The following is a 24291-nucleotide window of genomic DNA, read 5'->3' as shown; positions in this document are numbered from 1 at the left end:
ATGTTCTTATCAGGGGAAGGCCTTGGCCTCTATGCTCTGTTGGTAGCCCTCCAGAGGAACTGGCTGGCCCCTGTGTGAGACAGCATGCTGGACTAGATGGGCCACTGGGCTGATCTAGCAGGGCTCTCCTCATGTTCTTATGTTCTCTTCAGGTCATGTATGGCATGGGCACCAGGGACTGATCTGAGGGTACAGAGTTTCACCTGCTTGCTGTGGCTGAGCTGATCTGGGTCTGGCCAGAACATGGTGGGAGAAGGTCTAATGGTGAGATATCCAATATATCCATGAATTATTTTGCCGGGCTCTGATGCTCTCAGCATTTCCCTGCCAGGGTAGCTGTCTTCCCTCAGCAGGGTCTGGCTAGGAGAGAATATACTTCAAAGGCAACCCTAGTAAGGAGGAGGAGGAGGAGGAGAGGGAAAGGGAATGTTACTACCCCACTTGAACAAATGGAGCTGTGCCTATCAGAACCTCCCGTTGCCAAATGGTTGCCATGCTTGATAAACTCCACCAAAATTGTCTGCAAAGGGGGGGGAGGCATAGATTTTCTGGCAATTCCTAGAGCAGTGAGACAGCATGTCTGGGTTCCCCCCAGAAAAGATGTCACACCGCATGTGAGGCTGGTGATCTAATCTCTTCCCTCCTGCCACCTAGTGAGACTTTAGAAGCACTTTACTGCAATACATCCAGATTTTTCCCCCCTTTCTTTTGTGTGATGTTTATAAATTGTATCTCTCTGTATAATAATTCTGCTTTGGTCATGGACTCTCCTGAACATTCCACACACTCCCAAACCAGTTGGCTCCCTGATCGGTCACTCAGAAGCTGTCCCTTTCTGGAGGGGAAGGCTGCGCTGCCTGAGTCTCGCCTCCAATATTCTAAACAGTTTGCAATTGCCAGCCTCCAGGCAGCACCTGGAGATCTCCAAGATCAGTTGTCCTGGAGAGAATGGCTGCTTTGGGCAATGGATTCTTTATTTTTTAATTTATTTAATTTTCGACTTATATACCACCCTGACCCCGGAGGGTCTCTGAGCGGTTTACACAGCTGTTTATCCCTAACTAGGGCCACATTATTTGTATGGGGGGTGATAATCTACCAGCACCCCGGCTGCAGGCTCAGTTGTTATTCAGTTCCTGGCTCGGCTTGTTGTTCAGTCCCTGGCAGCTCTTCGGCGCTTCACTTCCTGGCGCCTGGAGCAGGTCTTGAACCGCGGCTCGTTCCGGTGGGCTTCACCCGGGGCTTGGCAACGTGCCAGCCGCAGCTCTGGTTCTGTCCTGCAGGCTCCATCGCGTCGCCATGCCACCACGCACCACGACTCCGCCTCCGTCCAGCCTCGCGCACACCAGGTCACCAGGGCCAACTCTGCTGCTGCCGTCACCGCTCCTGCCACACGTCTTCATGTTCTATTGCATTATACCCTCCTGAGGTCCCTCCGCACCCCAAACCCTGCCCTCCCCAGGCTCTACCCCTCAAATCTACAGGTCTGGCCCTCCCCTTAGTATTGCCAGCCTCCAGGCAGCACCTGGAGATCTCCAAGATCAGTTCTCCTGGAGAGAATGGCTGCTTTGGGCAATGGACTCTATGGAATTATACCCTGCTGAGGCCCCTCCACACCCCAAACCCTGCCCTCCCCAGGCTCTACCCCTCAAATCTACAGGTATCTCCCAACCCAGAGTTGGCAACCCTGTAACTGGCTATGGAACCATGTTCCAGACCCTTGGAAACCGGAAGACATAGTATAGGAGGAGGTGCTTTTCTACCTTAGCTGCCACTGCATAACCCCAAATCAATATAAGTCAGAGGTGGAGGGAACTATACCTGTTACCATGAGGTTGTCTTCCCATACTACCCACTTGGTGCAGCAAAATGACTTGAGACAGCCCCACTTTATAACTAAGCAGAAGGAAATAAACATGGCTTGCCTCCCTCTATTTTCCCCTTCCCTCTGCCGCCCCACCAGCCACAGCCAGGACACTCACTTGGAGCTTCCTTCTAGAGCTCGTTGTATTATTTCCCACAACGAGCCTTACTCCTAGTAATCAAATAAACAATAAAGTATCTAAGCAATCTCAAGGTAATTATTATAGTCTCAGGTTTTAAAATTCTTACAATCACAGAAGTGATTGTAAGCTATTCACAACATACAATTCACAGTCGCATAAAGGCTTTTGCAGATGCAACATAATTTAAAGGGGCAGTTTCAAGCAACACGTCCTTTACAACAAAAGTTAAAGAAACAGTTCCAAAACAGTCCAGCTCCCACAACAAATGTTATGTAAATATACAAACTAGAAACTCATTCCCCAAAATTATACAAATTTCAACATAAGAATGAAATCATCTGTAACATGGAGTGATTACTTTTGTAATCTGAATCCTGCACAGACTACGTGTCTCCTAGGGTAAATTGCATGTTTCGACACACTTCCTCAAGTCCCACAGAAAGATTCAAAGAAGAATTCAGAAGGCACTCAGATCGGAATCCATTCCACATGAAACATGGTCGTAGCTAGTAAAGCTTAACACTTCCTTCAATATGAATGACTAGGTTGGAGAAATTCATCAAAACACATGTTGTATGAAACTCTCCCTTTTGTTAATATTATGAGCAGAAAGGGGTGCGTGTTAGTATTTCACCATGATCTAACAAAGTAGTAAAAGGATGCCTCCCCCTCCCCCCTTTTGCATGCACGATAATCGAACATGAATCTGTTTTAGTTGTTCTACATATGGAATCAAGAACCACGAAGGTAAGTTAGAAAACAAATAGGGGCTCAATGGTTAAAACTTAAATATAGAATAGTTGTAAGTAAAATACATGTATTTATTGCAAAGGCATTTAACAACATACAAGGGAGCTGTCCCTGTTGGCAGCAGAGGATATGACTCACATATCCTCTGCTAGCCACTGTGCGTTCCACTCCGTTCCTGTGCGTTCCTGCCCAAAAATAGCCCTGACCTGGTCCCCGGCAAGGATCCGCCTCAGTAGGACACCATGCGCTTATTTCGCATTCATTCTTGCGCATGATAATTTGAACAAGGGTCTGGCAATCTTTATTGTTGTGAGAAGCAGGAATCCGTATGTTTGAATGTATGGAGAGTGTCCCTGGAGGAAGCATTGTCTCGTGGCTCTCCGAGGTTAAAAGCTTTTGACCACAGAAAGTGCTTTGTGAAGTCCGGAGAAGCCGCTCCATTTTCCTGGCATCAAGGAGGCTTTTATTGTACGGGCTTTGTAAATACCTTTGAAGTATTTTTTTTAAATGGGTCTTGTGGAAATTGGTTCTTGAGGAGGATTTCTCTGAAAGGGGCTGCATTACCCGCTCTCCGTTTCTTCTGGTAATATATCACACTCTTGCTGGCTTGTTTCCAGCAATCTGCAGAATGTGTGTCCATGCCTGCAGAAATGGAATCCGAGTCCTTTTCTAATCCATCAGTCTCCCCACCCACCCCAGTTATTTATTTAGATGTTTATACAGCACTTTTCTCCCCAGGAGTGATCCAAAGTAGCTTACTGCTAGGGATGCCAGCCTCCAGGTGGGGCCTGGGGATCCCCTGGAATTACGGCTCATCTCTATACCACAGAGATCAATTCCCCTGGAGAAAATTGATGCTTCCGAGCAGGGGCGGCCAAACTCGCTTAACGTAAGAGCCGCACAGAATAAACGTCAGATGTTTGAGGGCTGCAAGACATAAACAAATATCACAACACAAGTTTTTATTGAAAAATATGCAGATTTGCTTCATATTGACATTAATGTAGACTGTGTGAAAGAGCCGCATGCAGCTTCCGAACTGCAGTTTGGCCACCCCTGCTGGAGGGTGGACTCTACGGCATGGTACCTGTCCTCCTGTCCTCTACGGCATGGTACCTGTCCTCCTGTCCTCTACGGCATGGTACCTGTCCTCCTGTCCTCTACGGCATGGTACCTGTCCTCCTGTCCTCTACGGCATGGTACCTGTCCTCCTGTCCTCTACGGCATGGTACCTGTCCTCCTGTCCTCTACGGCATGGTACCTGTCCTCCTGTCCTCTACGGCATGGTACCTGTCCTCCTGTCCTCTACGGCATGGTACCTGTCCTCCTGTCCTCTACGGCATGGTACCTGTCCTCCTGTCCTCTACGGCATGGTACCTGTCCTCCTGTCCTCTACGGCATGGTACCTGTCCTCCTGTCCTCTACGGCATGGTACCTGTCCTCCTGTCCTCTACGGCATGGTACCTGTCCTCCTGTCCTCTACGGCATGGTACCTGTCCTCCTGTCCTCTACGGCATGGTACCTGTCCTCCTGTCCTCTACGGCATGGTACCTGTCCTCCTGTCCTCTACGGCATGGTACCTGTCCTCCTGTCCTCTACGGCATGGTACCTGTCCTCCTGTCCTCTACGGCATGGTACCTGTCCTCCTGTCCTCTACGGCATGGTACCTGTCCTCCTGTCCTCTACGGCATGGTACCTGTCCTCCTGTCCTCTACGGCATGGTACCTGTCCTCCTGTCCTCTACGGCATGGTACCTGTCCTCCTGTCCTCTACGGCATGGTACCTGTCCTCCTGTCCTCTACGGCATGGTACCTGTCCTCCTGTCCTCTACGGCATGGTACCTGTCCTCCTGTCCTCTACGGCATGGTACCTGTCCTCCTGTCCTCTACGGCATGGTACCTGTCCTCCTGTCCTCTACGGCATGGTACCTGTCCTCCTGTCCTCTACGGCATGGTACCTGTCCTCCTGTCCTCTACGGCATGGTACCTGTGATCCCCGTCCTCCCCAGGCTCCATCCCCAAATCTCCAGGAGTTTCACAACTTGGATCTGGCAACCCCGCCTCACACTGGTAACGATGGGGACCTGGAAACCCTACTTACAGCATTGTTTCCCTCCAGGGTTGCCAAATCTGTGTTGGGAAATTCCTGGAGATGTTGGGGTGGCACCTGGGGAGAGCAGAGTGCGGGGAGGTGAAGGAGCTGAGCAGGGAAGGGGTGCCATAGAGTCTGTCCTCCAAAGCTGCCATTTTCCTCCAGGAGAACTGATTCCTGTAGTCTGTGGATCAGTTGTAGTTTTGGGAGTTCTCCAGGCCCCACCTGGAGGTTGACAACCCTATTCTCCCTTCCACTCTTTCATCCTGACAACAACAGTCCAGTGAGGTAGGGTAGGCCAGGAGTATATGATAGTATCCTGTGAGCTTCCATGGCAGAGTTGGGATTCAAATCTGAGTCTCCCAGTTCCCAGTCTGACACTTTAACAACTACACCATGCTGGTTGTTTGAATCCTCTCAGTACCAGATTTAGGGATGGGCACGAACCGGTGAACTTTGGCTAGTTCGCAGTTCACGAACTGAAATTCATGGCAGGTCAACTAGCATGAACTTTCCACAAACTTTCAAGCCGTTTGTGGAGGTTTGTGAATGGATACATTTCCAGGCGTACTGTCTCTGCTCAAAGAAAATATTTACCAAATTACAAAGCAATGGGGGGGGGGGGGGGATTCTCCAGCCTTGCAACCACTCTAGTCCAAGGGAGGCCAAACTTGCTTAACATAAGAGCCACATAGAATAAATGGCAGATGTCTGAAAACCACAAGACATAAACAAATATTACACATGTTTTAATTGAAAAATACGCAAATATGCTTTTTATTAACATTAAATGAAATTGCCAAAAGTAAAGTAAAAAGGGTAAAAACAGATATCGATAATGATATTTATTTGTCCAATGATATTTATTTGTTTGTTGATTATATTTATTTGTCAGACAGACAGACAGAGAGGTAGAAAGAGAAAGAAAGCGAGAGAGACAAAGAAAGGTGGAAAGAAAGAAAATGTAAAGAGGTGGAAAGAAAGCCACTTTAACTTTAAATGTGTTTTCTAACCCCCTCATGCCCCCATGCCGGCTGGCTTGCCAAAGGGATTAAACAAGACAAATGCCTTCTCCAAGCTGGGGGGGGGGGGCTTTGAGAACACATTTAAAGTTAAAGTTGCTTTCTTTCTCTTCTCTCCCCCCCCCACCACCTCAAGCCTACTCAGGGAGGGGAACACTGGCTGGGGAAGGGAAGACTGATCGGGGAGGCATGCCTCCCCTTTGGTTCCCCAGCTGCCCTGCCAGGAGCTGCACAATATGTGTGAAAGAGCCACATGCAGCTCCTGAGCCACAGTTTGGCCACCCCAGCTCTAGTCAGTTTCAGACTAGTCTTGTCAGTTTCAAGAAGTTCTTTCCCTCTTTGCCAGCTTTCCTTTGTGTTCCCTTCCAATTTTTTTTTTGCACAGAGCTTGCAGAATCTCCCCACTTGGATTTGTTGTGACTCTGTGCTTTGAGAGCACTCCTTTTAAGCTTGCAGTGCTCCAGTGTCACTGGGTTCTGCTGGACATTCTGTACACGGAACTGGTTGTGCTGGCTTGAAACAATGTTCCTGAAATATACTGGGTTCAAGATGCGTATAGTGATCAACTCATAGTTTATTAGTGATTTCAGCTTAACTCTAAGACAACTCTAGCAGGGCCAGAGCCCTGCTTATATGCATGCAAAACACACACACCCCACACACACACTCCCCTTGATAGGCTATTTACAAAACATTACTACTTGACTGGTTTATTCTAGAGTCCTGGTCGGCTATTGTTCTTGTGCTTCAAACTCAGCCAGTCTGTAGGGTGATTCAATCAGGGTGATTCAATCGGTCAGTCTCTAGGGTGATTCAATCAGGGATGATTCAATCCCAATACATAACATTTCCCCCTACAGTTTGTACTGCAGGGATTATCTCGTTTGACATTAGTCCTGATTTACTTGCATAGCCACAGTGGCACTGGGTTTCATGTATTTTATTTATTTATAATTGCAATTTATATATCACCCTTCCCTGAGTTCACAGAGCTCAGGGTGGTTGACAACAACAAGAAAATCTCCCTTATATATAAAAGCCGAATGGTGGTGGCACTTCTCTAGAACATTCCACATGCTTCGGAATTGGTTGGCGCCCTGGTGTGTCACTCAGAATCTGTCCCTATCCACTGGCTGCATTGCTTGAGTCTCGCCTCCAACATTCTAAACAGTTTGCTGTTCCTCTCCCCCCCATAGCCAGTCAGAACACAGAGGTTATTTGCATATGCAGTCTCATTGGCCTTTGCCTTGGAACACAGAGGTCATTTGCATATGCAACTTGATTGGCTTTTGCCTCTAACATTCTAAACAGTTTGCTGTTCTGAGGTAAAATGTGTCCAATCTTCAGGTCAGGGCTGGAGATCACTCAGAATTACAACTGCTTTCCAGATGGCAGAGATCAGTTCCCCTGGAGAAAATGGTGGGATCTGTATCCTTATATGTTGCTGAGGTGGCCCCTGTATGACAGCCAATGTGACATAGCAGTCAGGGCTTCAGAGCATGGGAGAGGCTGCAGGTGTGTGGGGGGTGGAAAGCTGAAGAGTGAGGGGGAAATAAAGGTAGGTTGATGATCGGCTGGGAAGGAGATAGGGTTGCCAACTCCAGGTGAGAAATTTTTGGAGATGTGAGGGATGGAGCCTGGAAAGGGTGAGTATTGGACAGGTACAAAGCCACAGACTCCACCCTCCAAACCAACCATTCTCTTCTGGGGAACCATCATTGCCAATCTCCAGGTGAGGGCTGGAGATCACTCAAAATTACAACTGTTCTTTAGGTAGCAGAGATAGTTCCTCTGGAGAAAATGGTGGACTCAGTGTCATTATACCCTGCTGAGGTCGCCACAGCAAATTGACACTGAGTGTCCAAGGCCGGGGCACCTGCCCAGAGCCTCTTTCTAGAGGCTGTTGTATTTATTTCCACAACGAGCCTTTTTCCTAGTACAATATAAAACTGAAAATAAAACAGCCATGTTAAAATTAAAGAACATTAGGTGGTGCCAAAACAAATACAGAATGCATTACTGTCCTGCAAATGGGAGAAAGCAAGGGGGGGGGGAGTGCCAGATAAGGTGGTACCCATTGCTGTCCTCAACCAAAATCCTGCTGGAACATCTCTGCATGGGGAACTGCATAAGGTCCCTTAGGGCATGAATGTTATTTAGCAGAGAGTTCCAGTAGGTAAGAGCCAGAGCTGAAAAAGCCCTGGCTCTGGTTGAGGACAGTCGGATGTCTTGAGGTCTAGGAATCACCAGTAGATTATTTCCAGCGAAGCATAGAGCTCTTTGGGGGACATACCAGAGGAGGCAGTCCCAAAGATACATAGGTCCCAGACCACTCAAGGCCTTAAAGGTCAGTACCAAAACTTTGAACCTGACCCGGTACTTCACTGGGAGCTAGTGCAGTTGGCACAGCACAGGTTGAATATGTGCGGTCCATGGTGTCCCAGTCAGGACCTGAGCCACTGCGTTCTGGACCCATTGGAGTTTCCAGATTAGTCTCTAGGGTAGGCCAGCATAGAGCAAGTTACAATAATCCAATCTGAAGGTGACTACTGCATGGATTACTGTGGCTTGGTCAGGGCAAGACAGGAAAGGGTCCAGCTGCCTAGCCTGGTGCAGCTGGTACAACACCTGCTGGGCATTCTGTACACTGAATTGATTGTGCTGGGCTTGCAACCACCCTTGCTTGGAGAGTGATTCTGTGCTTCACATCAGTCCTGCTGATTTGGCATTGCCACAATGTCACTGGGTTCTGCTGGGCACTAGTACATTGCACTGGTTCTCCTGGGCTTGCAAAACTGCCCCCCCCCTTCAGTTTTTACTGCAGAAATTCGCTGGGACTTTGATTCTGCTCTGCTGGGCTTCTATTGCCTTTGCTTTTTTTGCTGTTTTTTTCTCCATTGGAAACAATGGAGGATGGGTGCACCTTCTTTGGGGGGCTGTAACTCAGAGTCCATAAATCTAGTCCTCACTGAATTTGGAGAGCAGGTAGAAGAAAGCCAGCCGGAGATTCTCTGCGAGTTTGGTGGCTCGAGCATGCTGGATGGGGGCATTCTACCATGTCACAAACCTCACAAACTGAACCAGTTTGTTTTGCTCCTAAACGTTTGTGATGGTTAGTGGTTCATGAACTGGACACACCACAAACCACAAACCGAACCGCATTTTCCCAGTTCGTGTCCATCCCTAATGATATTGTCATATTTGATTACCCTTATATATACGTTGTGTATTTTGTACTTGGTATTCCTTGTTAATCCGACTCTAGGGTTGCGGTGCTCATCTCCGTTTCAAAGCCGAAGAGCCAGCGCTGTCCAAAGACGCTTCCGTGGTCATGTGGCCGGCATGACTAAACACCAAGGCGCACGGAAGGCTGTTCCCTTCCCACCGAAGTGGTCCCTATTTATCTACTTGCAATTTCTTGCTTTCGAACGGCTAGGTTGGCAGGAGCTGGAACTAGAGACGGGAGCTCACTCCGTCATGCGGCACACTCGGGTCTCAAACTGCTGGACTACCGACCTTTCACAGCCTTCAGTTCAGCGTCTTAACCACTTGAGCCACCGCAGCTCCTGTTGTTCCAATAGGCGTCACCTTATACTTACCTACAATGAACGTTTGGCACCCTTTTACCCACTCACCCTACTTGTGGAGCTCCTCCTGGAGCTCTACGCAGTCAGTCTTGGTTTTCACCATTCTGAATAATTTTGTGTCATCTGAAAACTTGGCCACTACAGTGATTACCCCCAGTTCCAGTGACAGCAGCGCAGCACAACCCAGGGGTCACATAATGAGCTCCAAATTAGGAGTCATTTGATGCAGGAACAGGTGGGCATAGGCATGCATTCCTAGTGCCTCCAGGTGTCAGAAAGGACAGGAGAGGCAAACCTAGGATTCTCCCTGCGAACCAGTTTGGTGTAGTGGTTAAGTGCATGAACTCTAAGCTGGGAGAACCGGGTTTGATTCCCTGCTCCTCCACATGCAGCCAGCTGGGTGACCTTGGGTCAATCACAAGTTCTCTCGGAACTGTTCTCTCAAGAGCAGTCCTCGAAAGAGCTCTCTCAGCCCCACCTACCCCACCTACCTGGTGTCTGTTGTGGGGAGGGGAAGGGAGAGGAGATTGTAAGCCACTCTGAGACACCAAGTGGAGGGTGGGGTATAAAACCCAATCTCCTCCTCCTCCTCCTCTATTGATACATGTAAATTGCCTAGAGCATTTGTTTTCATTTTATTAAAAAAGTCTTCTTCAGAGGCAATGCAGATTAAGAATATATCTAAAACATAAATGCTAAAATGACCGCAAAAGACGAAGCCAATCCATGAGTAGTGCCTGGCTTGAGGTGAGGAATACGCATTGGGAAACGTTGCTGCTTTGCTACTGCGTGAGCGTTGCCAAATCCAAGGCATTGCTCACAGTAGAAAGGGTAATGAAGCACTTGGGGATTTTCCTCCCTGTGTTGGGGACGAGCAGGAGAGGCACAGCTCTGAGCTGACAGCCCCACCCGACAGGCCGCTCTGATACGTCTGCACAGTGCAAGCGTCTGATAGGCAAGAGACATCCTCAGCCGTTTCCTTCTGGGTAAAGGCTGTTGCTAAGCGACGGCATCCCCTCGGAGCCAACGGTGCCCGCACGCTGATCCCATTGTGTCAGCGGGAGGGGGATGAAACCGCTTGGCAGCTTTTGGTAAAGATGCCAGAAACTGAGAAGCAGGATGGGAAATGTCTTGGACTGTAAGCCCCAGTCGTGGAACAAAGCGTACCCTCTGGGATCAGATGCCCGCTTCTCCTTGCGCAGCCTGGCAGACTGGAGGGAGAGGGGTGAAGTTAGCCTCATGAGAAAATGCACAGAGGGAGTGAGGCCAATGCCAGATCCCGCTTCACTCCCGGCGGAGAAGAGAGGGACCTCGACAGGGCGTGACGTCACAGAATCCGCACTGCACAGCTGCCATTTTCTCAAGGGGAACTGATCTTTGGAAATCAGTGTAATTCTGGGAGAGCCCTGAGTCCCACCCGGAAATGGGCAACCCCAAGGAGTAGTCATAAATCGGTCTGCCAGCTCTGGGCTGGGAAATTCCTGGGGATTTGGGGGCAGAGCCTGGGAGAGTGCAGTTTGGGGAGGGGAGGGATCTCCAGGGGCCATTTCCTGCAGGAGCGCACAGGAGCGGAGCTCCGACAGTAAAGAGCCCAGGGGGCGGGCACATGCAACAAGCCCCACCCCCTGCTCCCAGCAGCCCTCAGTCAGAGCAAGAAGCAGCCAGGTAAGCTGCATAGCCCCCCCCAGCCCCCTGGTCCAAAACAGTCCAGTGGCATCTTTAAGACCAAGTTTTATTCAGGTAGGAGCTCTCCCTCCTCTGCAAGGACAGATCTACACGTCCCCCCCCCAAATAGCTAGCAATCCAAAACAGTCCAGTGGAGCCTGAGCGGTGGGTGTTGCCTTCTGACACACTTCCGGTGATGTCAGGGTGTGTGGCATATGCAAATAAGTTATGCTAATGAGTTATGCTAATGAGCTCCTGCACCTCTTTTTCTACGAAATGACCCCTGGTGGCCTCCCATCCAAGTACTCACCAAGGTCAGGCAACAGCTCCAATGAACGCTCCCCCCGCGTATGGAGCCCTTGTTTGTTCTCGGAAGGGACGATGATTAGGGGGTGCAGTGAGTGGTGGCAGTGATTCTGAGGTCCCATTTAGAACTTCCGAGTCGCTAAGACTGCCCCGACTTTGGGGATAGATCCAGGTAGTCAGCCTACTTTGGGGGGAGAGAGTGTAGTTTGTGCGATGACCAGGGGTCATTTCCTGCAGGAGCGCACAGGAGCAGAGCTCCGGCAGTAAAGAGCCCAAGGGGTGGGCACATGCAACAAGCCCCACCCCATGCTCCCACCAGCCCTCAGTCAGAGCAAGAAGCAGCCAGGTAAGTTGCAGAGCCCCCCCGCCCCCCCGGTCCAAAACAGTCCAGTGGCACCTTTAAGACCAAGTTTTATTCAGGTACAAGCTCTCCCTCCTCTGCGGGGACGTTCCCCCTCCCCCAATAGCTAGCAATCCAAAACAGTCCAGTGGAGCCTGAGCGGCGGGTGTTGCCTTCTGACATACTTCCAGTGTGGCATATGCGAATAGGTTATGCTAATGAGCTCCTGCACCTCTTTTTCTACAAAATAACCTCTGGGGATCTCAATAGGGATGTGACGCCATAAAAAAACCCACCTTCCAAAGCAGTCATTTTCTGCAGGGGAACTAATCTCTGTTGTCTGGAGAGCCTATAGCCACAAGCCAAGCTGACATTTTCATCAAACTTCCCACTACAACGCCAAGACCTTTCCCCCCCTTCTTGGCCTTAGCCTGTTCAGACCCAAATCAGCATCTATTTAAAGCTAGGAATTTCTGATCCCATGTTGTTTGCTTAACTTTGCTTACCTACACTGAACTGAGTTGGGCATAGTGTTGCCCGCTCACCCAAGGAGAAGAGAGATTCCTGGAGGTCTTCACAATCTGCCTTGGTTTTCACCACCCTGAAGAGGAACAAAGTGTACCCTCTTGTTTAAAAACTTTTTAATTTTAATTTCCAAACACAAGGAACATTTACAAGTTTCATAAATCGGAGGGAAATCATTACATAAACATTTTTACTTGTGGTTATTACAAGCTGTCCAAACCCATTGTTAGACGAATAACAGTCCTCTAAACATTAATTTTTATTTTATTATGGACTTGGATAGATTATTACCCTATCTGCCTTCTTCTTGAGGTTACCCCCTCCAATAGCTTTAAACATTATCATTTCGCTTATCTTCTAATACTAAACTAATTCAAGCCTTTAAACTTAAACTGGAGTATTGAAATTAATCCGTTTCTTAAATTTTCTTTCTGTTTTTTATTGGATTTATCAACTAAGTATCTGTTCAGCTTACATTTAGTTTGTATATATATGGGCTACAAGCGAATAGGTTAATATACAAGTCACACTCTGTCTTAATTCTCATGCACAAACTACACTGCTCACTGTTGTTAGATTTTGGATGTGGGTGTGTGGCTGCACGTGTCCTGTGAAGACATGTTTACCCATGTCACCCACGCTCTCTCCCCTCAGTTCGTGTGTGTCTCCTGAGTGTCGCCCCTTACCAAGGCAGAGGTGCAAGCTTGGAAATCACTAGGTCTCTTCTTAAAATAAAACTAATCTTTATTAAAAGGAACATTCAAAGATTTGTCTGGCAAGATGACTGCAAGACGCTATGTCAGCCTGCCACACAGTAGAATCCTATTTCCTAAACATTGATAGAATATACAGAAAATAAATATGCAGCAAAGTTTTCCCCACCCCATGCATGCGCGGACGAGAGGCCTCTCTGACTGACTCCTATCGGAGTCAGCTGAGGTCTGTTGTAACCGACCCATATTTATACCCAAGATCAAAGGGGTCCCTTAATAATTGGATTGCAGTTAAAATTTAACACTTAGAACTTGAAATTGTCTTTCAGGAAATTGGTTTCCCTTCCTTGGTCTCATGTAACAAGAGTTCACATTCCATAAGATCAATACAGAGTCATTGTTTACTCCTGGTGTTTCCCAATCATGGGAAATAAACTGAGCTTTAATGTTATCAGAGAGATGAAAGCAGGGTGTGTGTGTGAACTCTCTGTATCTCAGGAAGCTAGTTTTATGGATTGCAGTCTTGCCTTTGGGATTGAAGCCTGTCACTTCCCAAATGGCCTAGGCAATCCTAATTGCCTAGGAAATTGAGGGTATTGGCAAGTCTCATACCAGTGATTTTCCTGGGAATTGAATGTTTTTACATCTTTAGTAAAAAAAAGGTCAAGCCTGTTTTCAGAGACAGATGTATATGGATTTCATAAACTGTTTGGTTCATTTTAAACCCAAACCTTCCATCTTTCTAATATTTCTTACCACACTCAGCTCACCCCCAAGTCAGATCATTTATGAACATATTAAATAGCAACAGTTCCAATATCGATCCTCACTGCCCACTTCCCCCCACTGCAAGAATTCTCCATTTCCTGCTCTAGATATACTTAAAGAAATGTTTATTGTTTGTCTTGATGCTTTTAGCAACCTGCTCCTCTAGTTCTCTTTCTGAATGCCTAAATATTGACTTGCCTTTCTTATGCCAGGATCTGTGGTCCCTTCAGTTCATTGGGGCAGAACTTCCGCTTTTTTAAAAAATCTAATTTTTATAGCTTCCTCGACTTTAGGGTCACCAGGTCCCTCCTGCAACTGGCATAGGATGGGGGGAGGGGACTTATTGGGAGGAGGAGGAGGGAGGCCCAGCCAATGCACAGTGACATGCCTATGTCACTGCCCACATGACCCGGAAGTGACGTCATCACGTCAGGGATGTCAGGGCGATGCTCTGGTAGTTGGGCAAAAACTCCATGGTAAATTTGGCTTCTACCACAGAGTTTTTGCCTGAATACCAGAGTATTGCCCCGATGGGCCTGACATGATGATAAGTCAGGTGGGCAGTGATATAGACACCTCCCTGACAATACTTCCTCTAAGCTGTGGAGTCTTGTGAGCAAAAATTCTACTTTGTGTGTTCCTGGCATTAAAGTTGTGAGCGAGCGATTTGACTGCTGCATCAATTAGTTTGCTCTGGAGCCCTCCTTCCTCAGCGAAGACAAGAATGTGTGAGCTGGAGGCTAAAAACCTGTGAGTGAGCTCAGCTTAGAGGGAACACTGGTCTCTGAATGTCAGCTGGATCTCCCACTTTTTTGGGGTCAAGTTCCCCCCCGCTGGCCATTTGATCAGCAGCGGGGCCTGGAGGCAGGGGACCCCCACCTCCACTGGGGGGGTCTGGCAAGTGGCAACCCTACTTGACTTGCATTGGCCCCGTTCACACGAGGGAATTTGGCCCAGAAGCAGGACGGTTTGGGGGCGGATCAAACTGCCGCGATCACACCACAACATCTGGGAAGCGTGGTGCTTCCGTCCCCAAACCGGCCCATCCATGGGATAAGGCGCATCAAGTTGGAACCACCTACCGAGGTGGTTCATCGCCTTGGTGCGCCTCAACCCGGGAGTCTGATCGCCGGCGCGTCCTTGCGCCGGCGCTTCCTGGGCTCCTAGCCAAACTGCGCATGCTCTGACATGCGCAGTTCGGCTGGCCGGCCGTCAGCTCTGTGTTTTCTCCCCGGCGTCTGATCGTGCCGGGGAGAAAACGCGGCGCGGCCAGGGGATCCGTGGGATCCCGCCGCGCCGTGTCAACTTTGACGCGGCTTTGAACAGCCACGGTTTGTGCCGCTTTTTCCCCTGCGTGTGGCAGGGGCCATTGTTAACCAAGCAGGCCTTCTTTTAGACTTGGCAGTGTTTTCCTAACCTGAGGAGTGCATTCTATCTGGGCTTCAATTAGTGTGGTTTTAAATAGCTTCTAAGCATTCTCTAGGGAGTTGACTCTCTTGTGGTCCCCTTTCACCTTCCTTTTAACTATTCCCCTCATTTTTGTAAAGTTTCCTCTTTTGAAATCAAATTTTACAATTTTGGAGTTTAGAGGCAACTTTCTATTGACATGTATGCTGAACCTAATAGCATTGTGGTTCCTGTCCCAATTGATGCAACAAGCTCTACATCTGTCACCAGGTTCTGAGCCCTGCTCAGAACCAAGTCCAAGATCACTATCCTTCTTGTTGGCTCTGTGAGCAGCTGTTCCAGTGTGCAGTCATTTATGATGGTTAGAAACCTAATTTCTACAGCAAGCCTTGAGCACATATTTGCCCAGTAAATGTGACGGTAGTTGAAGTCTCCCAGTATCATAACATTATCTGCTTTAGTCACCTCCCTTATTTCCTTCTCTATCTCAAAATCAGCCCCAAGGGTTTGATCAGGTGGGCAATAGTACAGCCCCACTTTTAAGTAAGCTTTAAGGCCCGGTATTTCCACCCATATCAGTTCTGTTGCGGAGTTTATTCCCCTATTGTTTTCTAACTCATTCAGTTCTATGCCCTCCTTGATGTACAGTGCAATACCCCTCCATCCCTCTCTGTCCTGCCTATAGAGCTGATACCCACGGATGTATGTCCTTTCTCAGGAAACTCAGAGTAGAGGGGTTTTCTGCTCCCACTCAGCCTCCCACACTGAGCTTCCAAGCTCAACTACCCCATTAGGAATCCTGTGTAAAGCACTGGTTGCAAGGCCCAGAGGGATCCTGAGTGCCTCTTACAGAGTCAGTCCACTAAATGAGCTCTGCTTTGCCTCTGAGAGCTGTGGCTCTACTCCCAGGAGGAGTCAGACAGTAGCAGGCAGCTGACTCACCTCACTCAAGCAGAAGGTCATCCCAGCAGGACAAAGTGCTCCTGATACACTCACCAAAATCTGGAAGAAGATTTTCACACAGACACAGCCCGAGCAACTCAGAAACCACACAATCTCAGGTTGGCAAACTCAGACCAATTTCCCACAACCCACTGTTCCGCCCTCGCTCTTCCTCCCCCCCCGATTGTATGTGTTGATTCCCCACTACTTGCTGCACTACTTGACCCGCAGCTTCACCCGTTTTCCCCTGCGTCTTTTTGATCCTGTTTTTTGAGGATCAAAAACATGCAGAACAGGGGTCATTTCCTGCAGGAGCGCACAGGAGTGGAGCTCTGGCAGTAAAGAGCCCAGGGGGCGTGCACATGCAATAAGCCCCACCCCCTGCTTCCAGCAGCCCTCAGTCAGAGTAAGAAGCAGCCAGGTAAGTTGCAGAGCCCCCCCCCCCGGGGGGCCCGGCCCAAAAACGTCCCGTGGCACCCTTAAGACCAAGTTTTATTCAGGTACAAGCTCTCCCTCCCCTGCAGGGATAGATCTGCCCCTTCCCCCCCCCCCCGATAGCTAGCAATCCAAAACAGTTGAGTGGCACCTTTAAGACCAAGTTTTATTTAGGTACAAGCTCTCCCTCCTCTGCAAGGACAGATCTGCACGTTCCCCTCCCCCAATAGCTAGCAACCCAAAACAGGCCAGTGGCGCCTGAGTGGCGGGTGTTGCCTTCTGACACACTTCCAGTGTGGCATATGCAAATAAGTTATGCTAATGAGCTCCTGCACCTCTTTTTCTACGAAATAACTCCTGATGCAGAGGGAATCGGGTGAAGCTGCAGGTCAAAATGCAGTCGTGCAGCAAGTAGTGGGGAATTGACACATACAACTGGGGGGGGGGGAAGGAAGAGCGAAGGCGGAGCGGCGGCTTGTGGGAAATTGGTCCTACTTTAAATGTGAAGCCCAGAAGGGACAGTCAGCAAGTTTGTTTCATTGCATCCTGCTGGCTCCAGTAACCTGCTTCATTGTGCATTTACTCAGAAGTAAGTCTAGCTGTGCTCAGTGGGTTTTCCTAGCTACAGTCTGCTTTCCGGGGCCTCCTGCTGAGCGTGTGGGCCAGGGGCCAGGACTTTCACTTGGAAGTTTTATATGCCATTATACCCCAAGAGCTTCTTCTGAGCAAAGCAGTGGATAATCTGAAGCACGGGAGGGCTGGATGGGGGGGGTGCCTTTTCCTCCTGTTACTACCCACCATCCCGATTCTCTCCTTAAGGCCACTCTACACAGGGCACTCACCCACCATGGGGATTCTGCTTGGAAACAGCATTTCTCTGGCAACAGGTCCCTGCCCTGGCCATAAACGTTAAAAGTACTTCCCTTGAGGATGATTAATTTGTCGCCAGATGGGCTCCAGTGACGACATCTTTAGGAACCTGTAAAGCATGTTTCAGCAGAGGCCATGATGGGCTGGCGGGAGAATTCACATTCCTGCGATCACAGTAACTCTGTTGTGCCTCCTCGATGATTCTGTTTTCCTTCTCCAGCCTGATTGCACCTTTTCCTTGGCTGATCCTTATCACGGGAACAAGCTTCACCAAACAACTTCTCGTCTTCCACCTTCAAATTCCTCTTCCTCGAGATACCTGCCTGCCCTGACCTGGGTAGCCCGGGCAAGCCCAAACTCATCAGATCTCGGAAGGTAAGCAGGGTCGACTTTTGCAAGTACTCAGATGGGAGACCTCCTTGGAATACCAGAGGCGGGAGGCAGGGGCAGGCTTTATTCAGCCACCTCTTTGAATATCCTCCATGTTCCCAGTAGGGGTCAGTAACCAGAGGTCACCAAGACTTCCATGCACACATACACTCGTGCACACACACACGCACATATAAAAATCACCCAAAAAAAACCCTTAAAAAAGAGATAACTTGCCTATGAGAATTAACATAAGAAGTAGCTCTTTATTAAGGATGGAGCACGGGACTAGTTATTGAGGTGTAGTAACTCACAAACACTGAGCAGTTGGACTTAAAAGTCACCGGGATCAGAAGCTGAACTCTTTACACTATGTGTGACTGTGCCGTCTTTGAGGAGACCCAAAAGGCCGCAGTGGCTTAGAGTTTAATATGCTGAGCTGCAGACCGGAAGGTCTGTAGTTCAGCAGTTTGAGACCCGAGTGCCGCGTGACAGAGTGAGCTCCCATCTGTGGCCCCAACTCCTGCCAACCTAGCAGTTTGAAAGCAAGAAATTGCAAGTAGATAAATAGGTACCGCTTCGGTGAGAAGGTAACTGCATTCCGTGCGCCTCGGCGTCTAGTCATGCCAGTGGTCATTTTGTAGAAAAAGAGGTTCAGGAGCTCATTAGTGTAACTCATTAGCATAACTTATTTGCATATGCCACACCCCCTGACATCACCGGAAGTGTGTCAGAAGGCAACACCCACCACTCAGGCTCCACTGGGCTGTTTTGGGTTGCTAGCTATTGGGGGGGGGGGGGAATGTGCAGATCTGTCCTTGCAGAGGAGGGAGAGCTTGTACCTGAATAAAACTTGGTCTTAAAGGTGCCACTGCACTGTTTTGGACCGAAGGGCCAGGGGGGCCCCTCTGCAACGTGTCTGGCTGCTTCTTGTTCTGACTGAGGGCTGCTGGGAGCAGGGGGTGGGGCTTGTTGCATGTGCCCGCCCCCTGGGCTCTTTACTGCTGGAGCTCCACTCCTGTGCGCTCCTGCAGGAAATGACCCCTGGTCATGCCAGCCACATGACCACAGAAACGTCTACGGACAGCGCTGGCTCTTCAGCTTGGAAACGGAGATGAGCACCACCCCCTAGAGTCGGATTCGACTAGCTTTCAAGTAAGGGAAACCCTTTACCTTTACCTTTTAAAAAGTAATTGCAGAGTTTACAGCCCTGGGGGATGTTATCAGCCAACAACAAGTGATGTTCCCAAGAAAGCAGAGTACTGTTTCAGGGTTACTCTTCTTCTAGTTAATGCCCCCATTGAGTATGAGGGCCAGAAGAATCGGCCACAATATTTCTCTGCCTATTTTGTTAAGGAAGCAAACGCCATATTGTTGTGGGATCCAGATCCCGTGCAGGTTCGTGAACATTCCATTAAAAAAATACAGTAAAACAGCCATAGATCTCCTTGGGGACACCTCCTTCAGTTTGATGTCCCTGAGGAAGGAACTTATTTTCCCTGTGCGGAAAATTGGTCACCATGGCAATGTGAGGATGGTGCCAGTTCACAGAGGGGACACTAGATGGGGCCAAAGATCCTTCAACAGCAGAATCTCCCCCCCCCCCTCCTAGCTAGGTGGAATTGAATGAAAAGAGATGGGGAATGAAGCAAAGCAAGAGCAAATGAGGGAGAAAAGAGGCACCAGTTAAAGCACTGCCGAAGGGGTCCCACCGAGCATCATCCACGGGGGACAACCCCACACTGATGGAAAACTTGCCCCCTTCAGAACAGTGACACCGAGGCAGCAGAATCCTCAGAGAGCGTGTGAGGAGGAGAGCTGGAAGAATCAATATTGCAGCCCATAAACGTGAGCATCTGAGGATAGCAGTTTAAGGGACAAGTTTAATGTTACACGCAAATCCACGGAGCAAAAGTTCAGAGACTCATTTGCTAAGAAAAAGCAGCTTCAACAGGGGGTCATTTGGAGCGGGAAAATCAACTCTTCTCCGCCCAGCCCAGTCTTCATGAAAATTCTATGATCACTAGACTTTCCCTCTGGCAGGGTGGGGTGGCCAGGTCTTCCACTGGAGCCCTGGGTTCTGGACCCCCTCTGCTGACCAGCGGAGCTTTTGTTGTTATTCAGTTGCACAGTCGAGTCCGACTCTTCGCGACCCCATGGACTAGATCACGCCTTCCGGTCTTCCGCCGTCCTCTGAAGTTTGCTCAACTTCATGTTTGTTGCATCTATGACACTGTCTAACCATCTCATCCTTCGCCGTCCCCATCCTCTTTGACCTTCAGTCTTTCCCAGCATCAGGGTCTTCTCCAGTGAGTGCTCCCTTCTCATTGGGTGGCCAAAGTATTTGAGCTTCAGTTTCATCATCTGGCCTTCCAGGGAACAGTCAGGGTTGATTTCTTTTAGGATTGACTGATTTGATCTTCTTGCAGTCCAAGGGACTCTCAAGAGTCTTCTCCAGCACCATAGTTCAAAAGAATCTATTCTTCGGTGCTCGGCCTTCCTTATAGTCCAACTCTCGCAGCCATACATGACTACTGGGAATACCATTGCTTTGACCATGCAGACTTTTGTTGGCAGGGTGATGTCTCTACTTTTTATCATGCTGTTTAGGTTCACCATCGCTTTCCTCCCAAGGAGCAGGCGTCTTTTAATTTCATGGCTGCTGTCACTGTCTGCGGTGATCTGGGATCCCAGGAACGTGAAGTCTGTCACTACTTCCACGACTTCCCCTTCTATTTGCCAAGGAGTGATGGGGCCGGACGCCAGCGGAGCAGCGGGAGTAGAATAAAGAGAAAAGCAACATCACAGCAATACTGTGACTTCCCTTCCAGTTACACACCCAGAAGTGACATCACGGCATTGTGTTGATGCTCTACAAGTTTCCCAGATTTGAGAAATTCCTAAAGCATTGGCCATGACTCCATTTTGTCACATCTGGGCGCATAACTGAAAGGGATGTTACAGGATTGTGCACATCAGTGTCCCTCTGCCCCATCTCCCAAACCCAGACCTTGAGCGTGGAGCCTGGGGTGGTTTAGGGAGAACATAAGGACATCAGAGAAGCCAATGTTGGATCAGGTCAGTGGCCCATCCAGTCCAACCCTCTGTCACACAGAGGCCAAAAATACCAGGAGCCATCAAGAGGTCTATCAATGGGGCCAGGAGGACACTAGAAGCCCTCCACTGTTACCATCCATGCTTGTAGCTGCCACCACCTCCTGGGGCAGTGAACTCCATGTGTAAGGAGGGACCTCAGCAAGGGAGAATGGCCATGGGAATCCATGCTTCAAAGAAGCCATCATTGCTGCATAGGCAAAGTGGGAAGTTGTTTTGTTCTTCCCATTGAATTCAATGGGAGTATTTTAACTTTCACATGTTGGCATGATTCTCCACTGGTTTTGGATGTGGGCCCTTGGCAGGTTTGCCAACAGGCCTGGAGAAAAATGACTTGTTCTTTTCATATACCAGCTGTAATTATTTTTTCTCTGTTTCAAATTGCTGTAATCCTAATCTTATTGTTTATTAGATGTCTCATGTGAATTATTGCATTCTTACACTGTGTAACCCATTTTGAGTCTCAGTGAGAAAGACAGACCATATATAAAGTCAATAAAATAAAGTGCATACGATCCGGCTGTGAGAAGAAGAAGAAATTGGATTTATACCCTGCCCTTCACTCGGAGTCTCAGAGCGGCTTACAAACTCCTTTCCCTTCCCCTCCCCACAACAAACACCCTGGGAGGTAGGTGGGGCTGAGAGAGCTTTGAGAGAAACTGCTCTTTTCAAGAACAGCTCTGACAGAACTATGGCTTGCCCAAGGTCATCCAGCAGCTGCAAGTGGAGGAGTGGGGAATCGAACCCGGTTCTCCCAGATTAGAGTCCATGCATGTAACCACTACACCAAACTGGCTCTTTTCTAAGTGAACAAACATAGGCTCAAGTAACAGCAGAATGATCCCTGAGGTGCCCATAGGTGGGATCTTCTCCCAGCAACTTTCAATCTTTGGAGCAAACACAAAACACCACAACCCTCCCCTCTGTGAATAAGATTCCTGTGGGCTAGCAATATATTAGCCAAAGAAGATTTGTGCTCCCTTACCTCTGGACCTAAATTCCTTATTATGTGTCTCCTGTCAAAAACAATTTCCCCAGGAAATCGGTTCCGGTACGGCGCGCAACGGGTGGATCCTCGGGCTGCTCCGAGACCCCGACCTCTTTTTGCTTCTTTGGGAGCCCCTCGGATGGGGGGAGCGCCGTCAGACTTCCTGCAGAGAGGTCCAATAGCAGGGGGCTTTGTTCCGGCCCCTCCCGTCCTCGGCAAATGCAGTGGGGTGTCCGTTACCACCCTGATGCGGGAGCGTCTTGTGGGAGATCATGGACGCCATGATCTACTAGCAGCGACCATCCGGCTTGTTTTTAAAGAGTTTTGGATTTACAGCTTATGTATTCAGCACAACGCAAGGAGGCTACTTATCCACATATGAGCAAGGAAAAATTGGCAAATTTGTATTTTAATACCCCCAGCAAATATTCTCAAGTATAAGAAAGTGGCCTGGAAGCAACTGGAAACGAGATCTGAAGTGAAATGGCGGGGGTTAAGAGGAATTCCCCCCCCCCATGTTTGAACTGCTTCTGCATGTTGGAAGTAATAATTGGTGAACCACTGAATTATAAACAAGGCAATAAATGGTGAAAAATGGGAGTAGCAAAATGGAGCTGACTGAAGGTGATGAAGAGTTAGATCCAGAAACAAAAATTGAAACACTATGAAACCATTTAGAAATTTTCTGATAAAAGAAATTACTCAAGCTGTTCAAGATGCTTGTAATAACGTGGTTGAAAATGATCAAAGAGCAAAGCAAGATACAAATAAAAATGAAATCCAAATCCAAAATATACAGAGTCTTGCGAGGAAAGGGATGGTTGTTGGGAAAGAAAGAGTGAGGTGCTCGAAAACCAGCCAGCATTCATGGAAGAAGGGACTCAAGAAATAGCTATGGATGGGACTTCCGGTCTGTGGCTCAGCGATGGCGGAGGCTCTCCCCTATCACTGGGGAGGCAGTGGGGTTGGAGGGGTGCCACCTCAAGTGACACCCCCAGGTGAGCCTTAGTGAAAGGCTCCAAGCCGGGGGCACTGGAGGAACGACCTCTTCGACGGCGTGATGCCGGAGAATTGAGACGCTCCTTTGCCCCAATCGGTCCGCCCCCTGAGAGGCTCGGTTTTTACCGAGCTCAGCTGATGCCGGCCGGGACAAGCAGTGAGGGTCAACGATTTATCGAAGCTACAAGGAGTCTGGATGCAGACCGTCAATGAACCAGAGAAAGAGTCAAGCGAAAAAGTTTTAAAAGTGAGTTCTCCTCCCCCCACTCGTCTGGAAGCGGCGCCGGGGACGATCCCCCGGCGTAAACAAACTGAACTGTGTTAAAAAAAACAGGGGGGGGGAGGAGAAAAGAAGATTGTAACAGTGTGCTAGAGACTTAGCTGTGTTTGCAGAAAAACTTGAGCGCTTTTTCGAAGAAGAGTGAAGGAGGTCTTCTAGTGTAAACAAAGTGGAAAATGGCCAGCGCGCGGAGAAAACTAGGCAGACAAGTTGGGCGGGGCGGTCAAAGTCCGAGGATCGAGGAGACAGGAGACGAAAAACTTAAAGAGACAGTGCACGATACCAAAAAAGTCAAAAAGAAAGTTGGTCTGCTAGAACAGAGACAAGACTTACAAGAACGCAGATTGCTGAATCTTCAAATGGAAAAAGCAAACAAGATACTCAGGTTTCAGGGGATAGCTGAATCGCAAGGAGAAAACTTGAAAAAGATGTTGGCAGAGCTCATCGCACCGGCGATAGGTTGCTCATCGGCAGAAGCGGAAGCAGAGATTGAGGTGGTCTATCGATCATACTCAAAATATATTAAACGGAATAACCTGCCGGGTGAAATTGTTGTCAAGTTTCTCCAAAGACAGACGAGAGATGATATTCTAAAAGCAACAGCAGCTAATCCCCTGCAGCTGGGAACTACACCCATCAGGGTTTTGAAAGACACTCCGTTTGAAGTTTGTGAAAAAAGAAAAGCGTATAAAGAATTGATTTCAACCTTGCAGACCGACCAGATTTCATACTCCTGGAATTTCCCAGAGGGTGTTGTGTTCAAATACAGAGATAAAGGGGGGGAAATTGACTCGATTTTTAAAGCAGAAGAATGGCTGAAGCGGTTCTTTGGAGCGCAAGCAATGGCTGAAGCGGTTCTTTGGAGCGCAAGAAGAAGGACAGCAAGGAGAGGGCGGCGGAGCAGGCACCACAGAAGACAAGGACGGAGACCAGGGAGCAACAGGTGGCGAGGCCAAACAAACATATGATCTGCGGCTTAGAGGACCAAAGTAACTCTTTATAAACTTGAGATTTGCAAACAAAGATGAAGATGAAAGAACTCTGAGCACACATAGAAGACGATGGAGAGAATACTAACACAGACTTACTAACTTCCGATTACATTGACTTAAAC

This window comes from Gekko japonicus, unplaced genomic scaffold, assembly GCF_001447785.1.
Source record: "Gekko japonicus isolate JY-2015 unplaced genomic scaffold, Gekko_japonicus_V1.1 scaffold2096, whole genome shotgun sequence".
Classification (NCBI taxonomy): Eukaryota; Metazoa; Chordata; class Lepidosauria; order Squamata; family Gekkonidae; genus Gekko; species Gekko japonicus.
The sequence above is the reverse complement of the archived record's forward strand: the minus strand, read 5'-3'. Positions refer to the sequence as shown.